The sequence below is a fragment of the Amaranthus tricolor genome, chromosome 13, assembly GCF_026212465.1.
Source record: "Amaranthus tricolor cultivar Red isolate AtriRed21 chromosome 13, ASM2621246v1, whole genome shotgun sequence".
NCBI lineage: Eukaryota > Viridiplantae > Streptophyta > Magnoliopsida > Caryophyllales > Amaranthaceae > Amaranthus > Amaranthus tricolor.
In genome coordinates this window covers 13,262,928-13,278,583 of record NC_080059.1, presented here as the reverse complement: position 1 = coordinate 13,278,583, position 15,656 = coordinate 13,262,928, and the positions used below count along the sequence as shown (strand labels likewise).

Genomic DNA, 15,656 nt, shown 5'->3' with positions numbered 1-15,656 from the left:
ACTTGCTAGCGAAAAGTCATGATCAGTGAATATTAAAACGAATAACTTTTGCAACGTTTGAGAATTTTAAATAAATATTAAGAATGAAAATTATTTTGAGTTGAGTTGAATCAATTAATTTGGCCAAATTTAAATGAAATTGTGAATAGATTTTGGAACCATTAAGAATTCTTCCATGAGTCATGTAAGAATAAAATTTTTAAAAAATAGTAATTAGTAATAAAAAAAATCAGAAAAACAGTTTTGTGCCTCCATTCATCATCTTCTTCATGGTCCTAAACCCTAACTCACCGTTAGAAGGAAAAGACCAGATTTTCTCCCTCCTTCTCTCAAAATTTCGAGCAACAGTGTTATTCTCCCTCTACCATTTGGAACCCTCTCTTTTCTCTGAAGTTTTAGAAGATCACAGCAAGCAAAATCAATTTTTGATTTCCCCCGAAATTTCAAAACACAAATGAACAACAATGGCTTCTCCTTACTACACTCGATTCCTTAAACAAGCAACAACAATGCCCTCTTGTTGTTTGGAAATTTTGAAGCCCCATTCTCTCAATCTTGTTCTTCTTCCTCTAATTTTTCGCTGGAACACATAGTCCTGACCTCCTTCTTTGCCTTCGATTTTCGAAGGAACAGGGCAAGCTTCAACAGATTTCAAATGTGACAAGCCAAGCCAATAGCAGGCGTGTTCAGTAGCCTTTACCGACACCTAAATTCTTCAAGGAAGGTAGTCAAATTCTTTTGATAAATTCTGAATTTTCATATATACATTATATATTATGTCATTCTAAATTCTAATTGTTTCCTTTTCATCAAAGAACCCTTCTCATTATTAACCGATTTCAAGATTCATAATAAAAAATTAATTTAAATAAAAACTAAGTTTTATAAGGTTCTTTGGAAGATTATTGATTTTGAATTTAAATGTCTACTTTTGTGTTTGATGAAACTTATATAGAGAAATAATGGATGTTGGATTGAGTTTGATGGATCTTGATGATTAGTATCAAATGTATGAACATATAAATTAAGAAAATTGGTCAAAAATGTTTATTATTCATAGGGTTATTGATGATTAGTATCAAATGTATGAACAGATAAATAAAAATTTATGAACACATAAATTAAGCGGCAGTATTAGGATGACATGTAATAAGTTATATGTTAGTATAGAAGTATCGAACGCTCTTTGGTGATGTGTGATTTTGTTATGCTTCAGGAGACGTTTTTGCTATGGATTCCTTCTAGTTGATAGCGGTGAACTGGATTCAATACCTTGAAGTGACGTTATCGGTGAGTAGTAGCAGTCCCTTAAAGGGTCTGGTCGGACTACTTTTCTGAAATAGTTTTAATAAAATTATTTTGAAATTGTTAATTGCTGAGACAAATTCGTTGTGATTTATTATGATGATATTGTTATATGGGTCAATGGATCGGGCTTACGAGCTAGCCGTTGACAGAGCGGTGGGACATCCTCTCCTACTACTTGTTTTTGAGGCGAGTTGTCATTCAGATATTGACTAGCTTCATCCGAGAGCGACATAGCCTTGGAACTATGGGGCACCAATCAAACTAGACTCCCTGTGCGCACAAAGATCTAGGAAAATGATGTTGCTTTTAATTCTTTTATTTTGATTTCATAATTGTTTTGTTTTGGATTGCTTCTGCTCATTCAGTTAAATTTAACTCCCTGTTGTTTTCATCTTTAAGATTTCCTACAGATTGGTACCGGCCGGGAATGAAAGGATATTAGAGGTGATTAGAGTATATTTGGATATCATTTTTGATTTGAGTATGTATAGAAATTATAGTTTGTATGTTGGGCATTAGTAGGTGTGTAGTGGGTTTGGTTACGTTAACTATTTTAGACTTTCATAGTTGGTTGTATGATTATTTTGGACTTTTGGTTTAGCTGTTTGGATTTAAGATTAGTTGTTGTACTTATGTTTTAGATCTTGTGAGCCTTTTACGAGCTATGATTGAGATTTGAGTTCTTTGGGTTAGTAAACCTCGTGATGACCTGTCTTATTTAGTCAACCACTAAGCCGGGTTGTTACAACTTTCTTGAAATTATAAAACACCCATTCAAATGATTCTATTTTTCATTGGCTATATACAACAACTAAACTTGACCGTACTCTAATAATTATTAATATTTACAATTGGTCTACATATGAGGTTTTATCAATTTGTTCGATTAGTTATGTCAAATATTACAACATCTCCGTGAATATTATAGTCCTCCCTCACCATATGATCACACCAAAACAATGTTGTCAACTGTCCATCCTCCTTCAACAGTATACGATAATGAAATTGTGGATTTTTCTCCCCTTCCTCAATTAGTTTCTCAATAATATTTTGTGCATCCCCTCCCTTAATTGCCCTCATCCTTAGCCTCAAAATAATATGTTTGTAATTTTATATAATATTAGTAGGTATCTACTTGTTTTTTAAGTAGATATTTATTTGTTTATAGTAGGTATTCAATAGATATGCATTAAAAAAAGAATCGAATCAATAATGTAGGATCTTGTTTCGTGTTATATAATTTTATAGTATGTAAAAAAGGGATAAACTTGTAAGTGTTTTAGTAAACGTAGTTGGTATTTTAAATTGATGAAGTAAGAAATATAAATTTTAAATATTTAATATTTCAGTATGTTTTATTACTTAATACAGTAGCTATAATACCTATATATAATAGGTATTATTACGTAATGAAAGTAAGCAATTAGGAAATTTAATTACCTATTATCAAAGTTTATATGATTTGAAAGAGTATCTTCAACAAACTCATCTCTTCCCGCCTCATGTGATAAATATCTATAAGCGTTTCAGAATTACTGTTTGCTTATTGAAAAGACTTAAGAGCATCAAATTTCTCCACCATTGAAACATGTCTCGTAGACATATACAAATGTTGTCCTTCCACCCTTGTTAAAGCATGTGTATGTAGTATTATATGTTGCTTTATATAGTATAATCCACTAGGAGTATCTATGTCTATTTGAATCCTAGCCTTACAATCACTACTCATTGTTGGAATAAGTTTGATTTTTTTTTGGATGTGGTTTGAACTTCATGATGATTCTTCCCCCTCACTTGAATACTCTTAGATATTTTTCAACCATCTAATTTTTACTCGTTTATTGTGTCCATTTTTTATAAGTTATTAATATACCAATATATATATATATATATATATATATATATATATATAGGCATTTAAAATAACTAAAGTAGACGTTTAAAATACATAAATTAGTTATTAATATACTAATACAATTGTATTTAAGTCGTTTTTATAAGTTAGTAGGTATGAAAACAACAGAGATTAGCTATTAAGAATGTATAGGTTAGTGTCTAAATACATGATAATAGGCATTGGCAGATGTATTAAGTAACCAAGGATAGCATGTGCTACCCTTGAAATTTCAGAAATTTTTTTTTAAAGGCAGCCATGATTGAGTTAATGTATTTGTTAGAAAATGAAGGTTGAAGAAGAGCCTTGAAAAGGTGTTATGTGTTTTTGGGCCTGTTAACCTTTTGTTTTGGGCCATTGCTTGTTAGTTTATATTTTTACTTGTATTTTGGTTTTTTAAATTGTTTATGGTTTGTTGTTATGGAGTGCCAAAGATCTAGACTGTTAGCTTTATATTATTTGTCCCTTGTTAATTGCTAAATTCTATCCCTCACATTTATAAATTATCATTTTAATTCTTAACATCTATAATTATAGTATATTTAATAAAAAAAATAGTAAAAAATAAAAATTAAAAAACTTATCATTAAAAAGAATCAAATAAAATTTCGTTTAACTATATGTTATAAAGTAGAAATAAAACATAATTTAAGTTCGAGTGATTTGAACACATGTGGAAAAGAGAAGATGACAAAGGGAATATAACATTTGTCAAAATCATATCTTTTTTCTTTATTGTTTTTGTCATTTAATAACATAATTTTTTATAGTTAACAATTTTACAGTATGACGATGTGGGAGTTTTTGTATTAAATGATAAAAATGATTTATTATTGTTTTGTGCCTCTCATTATTTAATTTTGTATTATTTGACTTATTTCATTTAGGATTAAATTTGTAATTGTATTTATCTTGAATTAATAACTTTTTAATCAAAATTCCTTTAAGCTTATGGATCAGCAATATTTTATTTGATTAGCTTTTTTTTTTTTGTTTTGCTGTTATTTTAACTACCATTTTTACCAACTTAATAAAAATAAGAAAAATTTGCTTAAAATAATCCCAACTATCACTCATTGGTCAAAAATAATCCAAACTATCACTTTTTTTTTTAAATAATCCCAAATATGACTACAGTTTTTTCATAGCATGCCCATCCCTTTTATTACCGGTTACAACCGGTTAAAATTATATTGTTAAAATCCACTCTACCCTTTATTTAAATGCTTCTTCTTCTTCCACATTACTCCTCCCTCCATTGATTTAAAACGCTAAAAAATATAAATTCAAAATTCAAAATTCTTAAACTCTTAAAACTTGAAAATCTTCCTCCAAAAAAAGGAAAATTGAAAAAAATAAGATTATTTAACAACTTAATCCAAAAATAAGCTCCGTGAAAACTTATTTCCCAAAATAAGCGTTCGTACATCCAAGCCTAGCCTCGGGAAGAGTCGCTGTTAGTAACAGCGAAAGTGAAAAAAAAAAAATTAAAAGCCCAAAGTCGCTGTTAGTAACAGCGACTTAAAAAAAAAAAATTTAAAAGCCCAAAGTCGCTGTTACTAACAGCGACTTAAAAAAAAAAAAAATTTTTTTTTTTTTTTTTTTTTTAAATTTTAATAGTACTGAACTTGAAATGATCGCTATGTGAAAGTTGTTTCTTTCGCTTTGCTGATTGTTTGGGTGCTGCTTTTCCTTTTTTTTTTGTTTATTTTGTCAGTTATGAATTTACCATAAGAAACACAGCTCATACAAAGTTAGCAAACAGCAAGTACACAATATACCCAATTAGTAAAGCAATTGGTCAGAATAGTCTAAAGAAACAGAAATATTATGATAGAACCTTTCGTCTCTTGTGATCAACAGACTCAAGAGCAGAGCGTAGCTTTGCCACCTGAGCAGGATCTTCTGCCATTTCCATTGACAATGTGCCTGCAAGATATATTGCTTCAAAACATTACCTTGATAGATTGCAGTTCCGGAGATCTAGCAATTAAAGATCTTATATACAATATCATCGTTGCCAGTGAGCTCATTGATAATTGCATGAAAACTGCATACGAGCATCATGGAATGTTTGTCACTGGTTTCTCAAAGTCATTGCATATTAATCTATGGTTAACAGTAGCCTTTGCTCCTTGGATATCATCTTCTTTTTCATGCATATCTATGTCCATTTCTTTCACTGAACATTACACATAACGATCACTTCAAGTTCAGTACTATTAAAATTTTTTTTTAAAAAAAGAATAAATTTTTTTTTAACTCGCTGTTAGTAATAGCGACTTTGGGCTTTTAAATTTTTTTTAAGTCGCTGTTACTAACAGCGACTTTGGGCTTTTAATTTTTTTTTTTTTCACTTTCGCTGTTACTAACAGCGACTCTTCCCGAGGCTAGGCTTGGATGTACGGACGCTTATTTTGGGAAATAAGTTTTTACGGAGCTTATTTTTGGAAATAAGTTGTCTAATTATCTTAGTTTTTTCACTTTCTCCCAAAAAAATGAATTCTACTTGTTCTTCTAAGTTTTCAAACCCCAAATTTAGGGGTTCACTTTATGGAGGAACTTTGACTTGCTACCATGGTCTTCCTGCACAATTGCGAATTTCCAAACAAGGTACTAGGTGGGGAAACAAATTTTATGGTTGTGCAAATTGGCTTGTAAATGCATAAAATTTTGAAAAATTTTCAATTTAATTTTTTTCCCAAATATAAATCATTAATGTTTGGTTGTGTAACTATTGAAGGATACTAACTGTAAATTTTTCAAGTGGGAAGATGATGTTGAAAAATTCAGAAAACGAGATTGACAAACTTGAACACTTAGAGGTTGTAATTGGAGCTTTACTTGACAAAATCCAGACATTAAAGCAAAAGAAAGACTATGGAAGGGCTTGTCACATCACTCAAAGTATAAAATGCAAAGCTAAAAATCATAGTGAAGGCCTTAGGAATTTTAATTGTGTTTTCATGGTTTATCTTGTTTGTGTTTGTATTTGTTCTTAATTAGCATTGTAGAAGTTTGTTTGATGTAATTGCAATCAATGCACTGCAATGCATTATGAATATTGATGTAATTGCCATAAGTCTTGGACCAACATTGCATTTGAAACTAATTACACAGAAATCTGATGTAATTAGTATTGTAGAAGTTTGTTTGATGTAATTGCAATCAATGAACATATCATTGAAGGACCTCAATCCAACAGCGTAATTGTTCTTCTATGCTTCAATTGATCTTCTTTGCTTCGAAAGAATTGGTTTCTAGGGTTAGAAATTTGTTTTAGGGAGGAATAGATTTGAGAGTATGGAAGGAATTAGGTGTGAAATTATGGAGGGAATTAATGGGAAAGTCGATGAGTACTCAATTATAAGGAAGTATGAATTAAAGACTATAACAAATCAAAAAAAGGAAAAAGAAATCAAAATCATTTTTACCTGTTGTAACCAGTAATAAGGAGGGGGGTATGCTATAAACAAACTATGGTGATAGTTAGGATTGTTAAAAAATAAGTGATAGTTGGATTATTTTTGGCCAATGAATGATAGTTGGGATTATTTTGAGCAAATTTTCCTAAAAATAATATATTAACATAATAAACTAGTTTCTCATTGTTAATCTAGTTTCTCATTGTTAATTTTTTTATGTGATTATATTATTTATAAGTGGTCATCTATTTTTGTTATACACAATAATGTTAGATCCTAAATAATTTTGAGTTTTACGCTATTTGAATTTTTATAAGTGTTTTGCTAATTTTGTTAAACATAATGAAAGTAATATTGATTACATTTATAACTTATTTTTATACTATTTATGAATTGTTTTATTATGTTATTTTATTTGATTTTTTAAATGTAATATTAATTTATTAACCCAATCCTTATATTCCGCCACCCTTTTCATTTTATCGCCACCCCCCTGAGTAAATTACCATTTTACCCTTACTTTATAAAAAATTAACAATATTGCCATTAAGGGTGAAATTCCTATATATACCACACTCCACCTAAAATTATTCTCACTACAACTAAATACAACTCACTAAAGCTAAATTTCGGAGCAAAAATTAAGTACAATCCCCAAATTATTAATCGAGGTAAGTTATTTTTAATTTAATTAGTTGCAAAAGAAAAAAAGAAATTTCAAAACGAGGCGCCCAGATCTGGGCGCCTCGTTTTTAATTTTTTTTTTTTTCGTGTATTTAGGATTAATTAATATAAATTTTGAATTATTATTGTAAATTTGTATGTTGTAATGTGTAATTTTTATATTTTTTAGTAAATTTTATATATTGTTTTGAATGCAAAAGAAAAAAAAAATGAAAAGGAGGCGCACAGATCTGGGCGGCTCTACCCCGGTTCAGGCGCCCAAAATCAGGCGCCTGAACCGGGGTAGAGCCGCCCAGATCTGGGCGCCTCGTTGTGAATTTTTTTTTTTTTTTCGTGTATTTAGGATTAATTAATATAAATTTTGAATTATTATTGTAAATTTGTATGTTGTAATGTGTAATTTTTATATTTTTTAGTAAATTTTATATATTGTTTTGAATGCAAAAGAAAAAAAAAATTGAAAGGGAGGCGCCCAATTAGGCGGCTAAACCGGGGTCCAGCCGCCCAGATCTGGGCGCCTCCCTTTTTAATTTTTTTTTTTCGTTATATTTAGGAATAATTAATTTAAATTTTGAAGTATGTTATTATTGTTGTTAATGTTATTATTATTAATTTTATTTTTATTATTATTGTGATTGTATTTTTTTTTATTAAATATATGTTAATGTTATTATAATTAATTATGTTATTATTAATGTGATTGTTATTTTTTTTATTATTATAAATATGTTCATGTGTTGTTTTTTAAATTATTAGTGTAAATTTGTATGTTAATTTTTTTGTTGTTAAATTATTATTTATCTTTGAATAAAACTGTAAAAATTGTAGAAAATGGCTGGTAATCAAGAAAAAGGAAAAGGTTTTTTTAGGCAATTGTTGAGAGGTAATAGTTCAAGGCCTACTTTACTTAGAGGGGACCCGCATGAGAGGGGGGTGACGGGTTCTGCTAGGAGGGCTAGGCATGAAGAGGCTGTCAGACACAGTGAGGCCCAAAGGTCGAGTACGCTGAACCAAGTGCGTACTCCTATTGATGACCAGGCTGACAGCCTCCAGAGTAGTTGGGGGGTTTATAGTGATGATGATAATGATGCTGATGATATTCAGTTCCAAGGTACTGAGTGTCGCCAAGTGGACTGGGCTGTTGTTCGCGGCCCCGACGGCAGATTTGCGCGGGGCGGCCCGAGTTCTTCTGCCGCATCTGAGCGCGCAGGACGTAGTTTTGTCGATAATCAGCCCTCACAGTCCACTAACACGGACTGGTTAGTGACATCACCCCAGCCCGGTGGGCCGACAGATACGCGACTGATCCCTAGCTATGGCGGGCACATAGCTAAACTTATTTATGACGGCTCCGAGCGTACGCCTCCGATTCTAGAATGCCGTATTAGGAAGAGACCGGTGGAGTCCATCATCGGACTGAAGGATATGTCCGATGCGCTAAACGATGTTCTACTCTAATAGAATTCATAATAAAGGCCGGTTGCATTCCGGTTGCACTAAGCTGTCGTATGTGCTCCAGAATGTCTACATTAATCCTATTTGCCCTTACATGACCATCTCTGTACACCAAGAACGGGTGGTTATGTTTTCCCTTTTCACCAGGACACACCCTTACCGTCCAAGGTCTTTCTGGTGGTTTACGACTACTTCCTACAATCATAAATTTACACCCGCAACTTCTACTTTTAGAACCAGGTCGGGCAGTATTATCTAGATTATGTACATCACCCCTAATATTACCATAGCGGTGACATCTTAAATAGACACTAACTCTAGAACGTCCTTCTTTCTTTTTATAAGAAGCACGTGTAAATTGAAAACCGATTGTTATTGCTATCGCATCGGCCCAACTATGTAACTCATCTAAGGAGATAAATTCCCTATCCGTAACAAAGCTACCGGAGTAGTCTACGTTGTCTCCAAAGTTTTCAAACTCCTGCAAATTTGAAATATAAATAATATAAATTAAGTACATTAATGACTACAATAATAATAATAATAATAATGACAACAACAACAACAAATTAAAAACATTACGTAAATAAAAAAATATTAAAAATTTAAATTTATCAACAATAAAAATTTATACGGAAAATAAAAAAAAATTAATACGGAAAATAAAAAATAGTACTAACAATAATAATAATAATAATTGTAAAAAAATTAATACGAAAAAAAAAAAAAATTCACAGGCGCACAGATCTGTGCGCCTGAACTATGGTTCGGGCGCCCAGTTTTTTGCGCCTGAACTATGGTTCAGGCGCCCAGATCTGTGCGCCTGAACCATGGTTCAGCTGCCCAGATTTGTGCGCCTTTTTTTTTTTTTTTTTTTTAAATTTTCCAACGACAACTTTACGTACCGCATCCGACTCATAGTCGCTTTCGTTAGCCATATTTAACCAATTACGGGTTACCACTTCTTTAACACTTTTTAGAGAGATAATACCAGTTTTTAGAGAGATAGTACCGTGTTTGAATTCGTATTTCATACGCATCTCAGAATTCCATATATATAGACAAATCTTACGCATTAAATTCTTATTAGTGTTATTAAGCGTGATTTACATTTATTAATTAATTTTTAAGTATAGTGGCAATTTTGTAATTTTTTTAAATACAGGGGCAAAAATGTAATTTTACAGGGGGTGGCGATAAAATAAAAAGGGGTGGCGAAAAATAGCATCACCCTTTATTAATTTCTTATATTAACATTAAGACTCTGCATATTAGTGCTACCAATGTTTTTCGATCCTAAATCCACCATTGATAATAGGCAATCATAATATATTGATGCGAGTATGGGGTTGACTACTTCAAGATCTTGATAAATCCTTCCAAAATAGGCAATCATAATATATTGATGCGAGTATGGGGTTGACTACTTCAAGATCTTGATAAATCCTTCCAAGAACACTACCAAGACTGCTCTTGGCACAGAGATACACACACAAGCCTTCTGTTTTGAATGAAAACAGAAGGTTGGCCTGAACAATTCCAAGGAATGTTTTGTGCCTTGGATAGAGACAAACGATCTTCACTCAATCAATTGGCCTCTTCCTCACACTTAAATTAAGATTCATCTCTTAATTCTTGTGGAAAGACTAAATGTTTCTCTTGCTTCACTCACAAAAGACCCACCCAGGACAGAATACACTTGTATTCCCCATGAACAATTACAAGCAATTACTCTGAATTATATTTATTGAAAAAATCTGAATCAATGATTACAAGTGAGGAGATCCCCTGTATATAGGAGTCTAACGGCTAGTTTTGGATCCTAACAAATTAACTACCTTTCTACACCCTTTATTAATTGTCACGTGCAGTACACAAGGGAAAAACATAAAACAAATCAATACATTCTGAGATCAGTGTCTAATTGCTGATCTGTCTGACTTGGGTCTTTGTGGCTGAGCTTGTGGGTTCTGTGTGAACCATCAGGGCTTTCCTTGGGCCTTTGCTGCTTGGCCCATGTATAGAGGTGAGTTCCCTTGACTTGTACAACTCCTGGGTGTACTCACGTGACCTCTAAGCGCTCTGTTTAGATGGCTAGCAAGCAGTCTGCTGGGCTGTCTGTTTTGATGTTGTTTGACTGAATTGAGTAGTCAGCCTCGCATGGCTTTCCTTATTCCCTTCTTGATCTTGGGTTGTGTTCATAGGCCCATCATCTTTAGGTGATATGTGATTCCCATGAGGAAGATCTTCGAGTTCAGTTTCATCTTCAAGTCCAGGTGCATTCTCCCAAATGTAGTCACTGCCTGTCTTGGCTGTTTTGGCTTGTGGATTGTTTGTATGTGGATCATATATAAAGTAGGTGTAAAAATAATTCATAGTAGATATTAAAAACGTGATAGTGTGTTATTAGAATGTCTTTAGTTGGGTTTATTTATAATTACGAATGATAGGCATTTATGATAATGAAATAGATGTTAAAAATATAACAATAGTCATTTAACATATATTAATTATGCGTAAAATTAAAGTTGATATGTATTTATACTAATACTAGTTATTCATATTAAAGTAGGTGTTATAATAAATAAATAAGTGTCAAAATTAATGAAGTAGGTGTTCAATACTATGATATCAAAATAAGAGAATTTACTTGATTTTCTTACGGTATGCATTGATAAACTAATAGTAGGCATACCGCATGTCATATGAATAGTAGGTTATTCGATATACTATAGTAGGTATTTTAATCATCTTCTTCCAAGCAAATAACAATGTTTTTTTCCATTAACATCTATATTCTGAACATCAAACTCCAGCCTCAAATTCTCAATAGAATTTTCTATTCATCATCAACAAAATATTCTTTAAGAATTGGAAATCAATCATAAAATAGAAAATAGAAATGAATTACTTGAAGTACTTATATTATCATTCGATGCCTTATTATTGAATATCATATTCAATCATCATTTCTTCCATCTCACTTTACGAATCGTTTCTACGTAGGTTTTTATTGCATGAGTTAGTTTGTATTAACTGAATGTATTTTTATTAATGGATTGTTTTTTGCTAAGAAAAATAAATGAAATTCACATTAATTAGAATGATATTTTTCAAGGAGAAAGAGCATGCTATTTATTTTGGGAAGATGGAACGATTTTCTTAAACCACGGTGAATTTTAATTTCTCTTTTTTTTAAAGAATGTTTAATGCTATAAATTGGGCTGGGCTTGAGGACCATCTCTTATAGAGACGTTCCCTCAAAAGACTAGATGTTCCCCTATTTTAAATTTTAGTAGGTTTGTTGACAGATCATCTCTTTGAGAGACGGCTCCCAAACTCCAACATTAGTCACGAAAACATCTACTACGCACATGAATTTTACAAAAATACCTCTTACATATAATTTTAATAGGTATTTTGAACTAGTTTGAGTAGGTATTTGTCATACTAAACTAGGCATTTTGAATAGTTAATTTAGGCATTTTGAACTAGTTATAGTAAGTATTTTTGCATACTGAAATAGACATATAATCATCTACAACACATAACAAAAATACCTACAATACAAAACAAAAACACCTACAGCAACCTACATTTGATATAATATATACCTGCATTTGATACGATAAAAACCTACATTTTATATGATAAACCAACATTTTATATGATAAAAGCTTACATTTAATATGATATATTCCTACATTATATATACACACACTCTTATTTTATATGATAAAAACGTATATTTTATATGATAAAAACCTACATTTCATGTAATAAAAAACTTACATTTAATATGATAAAAACCTACATTTTATTTCATATGATAAAAACCTACATTTCGTATAATAAAAATTCATATGATAAAAACTTGCAAATCATATAATAAAAACCTGCAAATTATATAATAAAAGCTTATCAATGGACCGGCCCATTAGAGATGATCTTTTTTAGAGACCGTCTTTCACAATAATTTGTATTTAAATTTTCGTTGACAAGTGGGTTTTGTTTTGGACTTTTGAAGGGAAGCCTCATGCGTCAATAGGTTGATTGGGCTTTGTCTTGGATGTGTGAAGGAGCTCAGTCAACAGATCAAGTTGTAGAAAAGCCAATTCCTCGGAAAATTTGAAAAAAATAAGATCATTTAACAACTTATTTCCCAAAATAAGCTTTGTGAAAACTTTATTCCCAAAATAAGCATCCGTACATCCAAACCTAGGATCGATGTGAAATCGCTATTACTAACAGCGAAAAAAAAAAAATAGAAAAGCCTTAAGTCGCTGTTAGTAACAGCGACTTAAGGAGAGTTAACTCCTTAAGTCGCTGTTAGTAACAACGACTTACGACTTTTCTATTTTTTTTGTACGAATTAAACTAGCCATTGTTAATTAGAAAAATAGTCGTTACGAACTTGAAATAGCCGTTGTAATGATGTTCTATAAATAACTCCATCATTTCCCTACTTCATTATATCTAATCTACATCATTCTTGTTCTATTGAATCAATTTTTAAAGGTAACATAAGGTATTATGTTAGTCTTACTCTCAATTTATAAATGTTAATATTATTTTTGAATGTATATTTACGTTACTATATTATATGTGTTCCGTAGATGTCAAAGGAGCATTGTATTGAAGAGCTTTGTGATTGTGGTTATGAAGTTGAGATTAATACAGATTGGAGCGACTTCGATCCTGGGCGTGATTTTGTTGCTTGTCCTTTCTACTTGGTTGAAGGATTAGGATGCACATACTTTAGATAGATTGATCCGGAGGGTACCAAATGGCAGAGATACCTAATAAAACGGCTTGAAAAAGAAAAACAAGAGCTTAAAGATGAGAATTTTAATCTCAAGAGACAAATAGATGATATGGCACATAGGAAAGAAGAGACTGAAACGATTATGAGAAAGTTTAAGAAGCAATCTTAGTTACCGTCGGTGGTTTAAGTTAACGAATGAACTATGTAATTTGATATGTATTCGTTGAACATGAATGAAATTGTGTAGAATTTTCGAGAGCATTTTCCCTATTTGAATATGATTGTTTGTTTGTTTTTTTGATTAAATTCATACTGCATTCTTGGCGGAATGATTCATCGCCGAAAACTCTGAGTACCTAACATCATTTCATTCATAATAAACATGTGATAATACGATAAAAATATATACATCTACATATATATTATAAACGGATATTTCATGATGTACCACTGAGTTTCTCCGAAATTCACTATATACCACACAAAATGTTTTAATTCACCATATACCAGAGTTTTCGTCCGTTAGCACAGAATACCATTAATGACAACTGCCGTCAGTGTGTCGTTTGTGGTAAATTACCAGTATGCCCTTACGCATTCAACTGGCACCATTGTTAGGGTTGACTTCCCCAAACACAACATATGTCTTCAAAAAATTGACACCCACCTCAAATTGTATATCATTTAATCCAAAATAGATGATGGCATATGTTAGTCTGATAGTATGTTCCAAGTCATCAGAGGTTCAAGAATGATCTCATACCTAAAGGAGCATCAAAACTCTGCAGCAATTGAACAATGGACCTCGCATCCAATCGTTTCCGACATGTTTTCCCAATAGATACTTTCACATATGGAGAATCAAACACCTGGAAAGGTAGAATAGATCAATAACAACACTAGTAAAAAAATCTAATGTAGAGCATCCACAAATCAAGCAGAATAACCAAATGGAATAATTCCACCCAAATTTTGGCACTCAAGGAAGTGTATATTGCAATTAATTAGTGTACAGAATACATATAAACCATATAAAGCATCAAAATCAAACTTTTACAATAAACAAAAGTTATCCAAATGATAATTCAATCTCACCAAAATTAAACCAATTTGCAAAAAAAAAAAAAAGAAAAGTAAAAGTAAAAAAATCAAACCAAAAACACCCAATTGAAAAAAAATATTCAATTTATGCTAAAAGTTACTTACTTGAGCAGAAATAATACCATTACAATCAAATTTCAACAGAGATAAAGCACCAGAAACATTTGGGTCAACACCAATAACCCATTCCAACCCACCATTTACTTCAACTTCTTCATTTCTGTTGCTATTTATTCCATTAATTGAGAGTGAAGATAACCAATTTTCTTTAAGTATTTGGGAATTAATTTTTGAAATAGTACTAGTTTTAGTACTGGGTTTTCCATTGAGAGCTTGAATTACTTCAATGGTGTTTTCTACATGGTGTGAAGTAGTGCAAAAGAAGCGGAATCTATGAGACTTTGAAAAGAGGGAAGTTGGTTTAAGGTAAAATTTTAAAGAGGAAGAAAGTGGGTTCATGAAATTTGGTGGTAGAATCAGCCGTTGGAAATATTTGTTCTCAAAAAAAAAGGTAATGGTATATTGTGAATTAATAATTTACCACAAACGACACACTGACGGCAGTTGTCATTAATGGTATTCTGTGCTAACGGACGAAAACTCAATGATATATGGTGAATTAAAACATTTTTCATGGTATATGGGGAATTTCGGAGAAACTCAGTGGTATATCATGAAATATCCGTATTATAAATTATACACAAAAGTCCAAATGTTACAAATACTGAATATGTACAAATGTTCAATATATACAAAATGTCCCTAATGTTCAATATATACAAACAGTATACTAATGCTAATCCTCCTCCTGTACCCTGTCTAACTCTGACGGTTTACGACGCCTCCTACGATAGTAAGAGGCCGTCGCATGACGCTCGGGTAGGGGAGGTGATTGATACTGTGATGATGTGGCACCCTGTGAGGACCCGGCACCGTAGTCGGGGCACGTTAAGTCAACCTCCTCAAGATGAACGTCGGCATGATGAGGAGATGACCCGTACTCGTACATAGTGGTGTCGGGCAC

General features: G+C 31.8%; 1 long non-coding RNA gene across 1 annotated transcript; it reads left to right on the top strand.

Moving 5' to 3' along the window:
- The first annotated feature begins 214 nt into the window (after positions 1–214).
- LOC130798088 (uncharacterized) lies at positions 215–2,005 on the top strand. Its single transcript, XR_009039014.1, has 2 exons — positions 215–724; positions 1,217–2,005. It is a non-coding gene; the product is annotated as an uncharacterized LOC130798088 (long non-coding RNA).
- Positions 2,006–15,656: the final 13,651 nt, after the last annotated feature.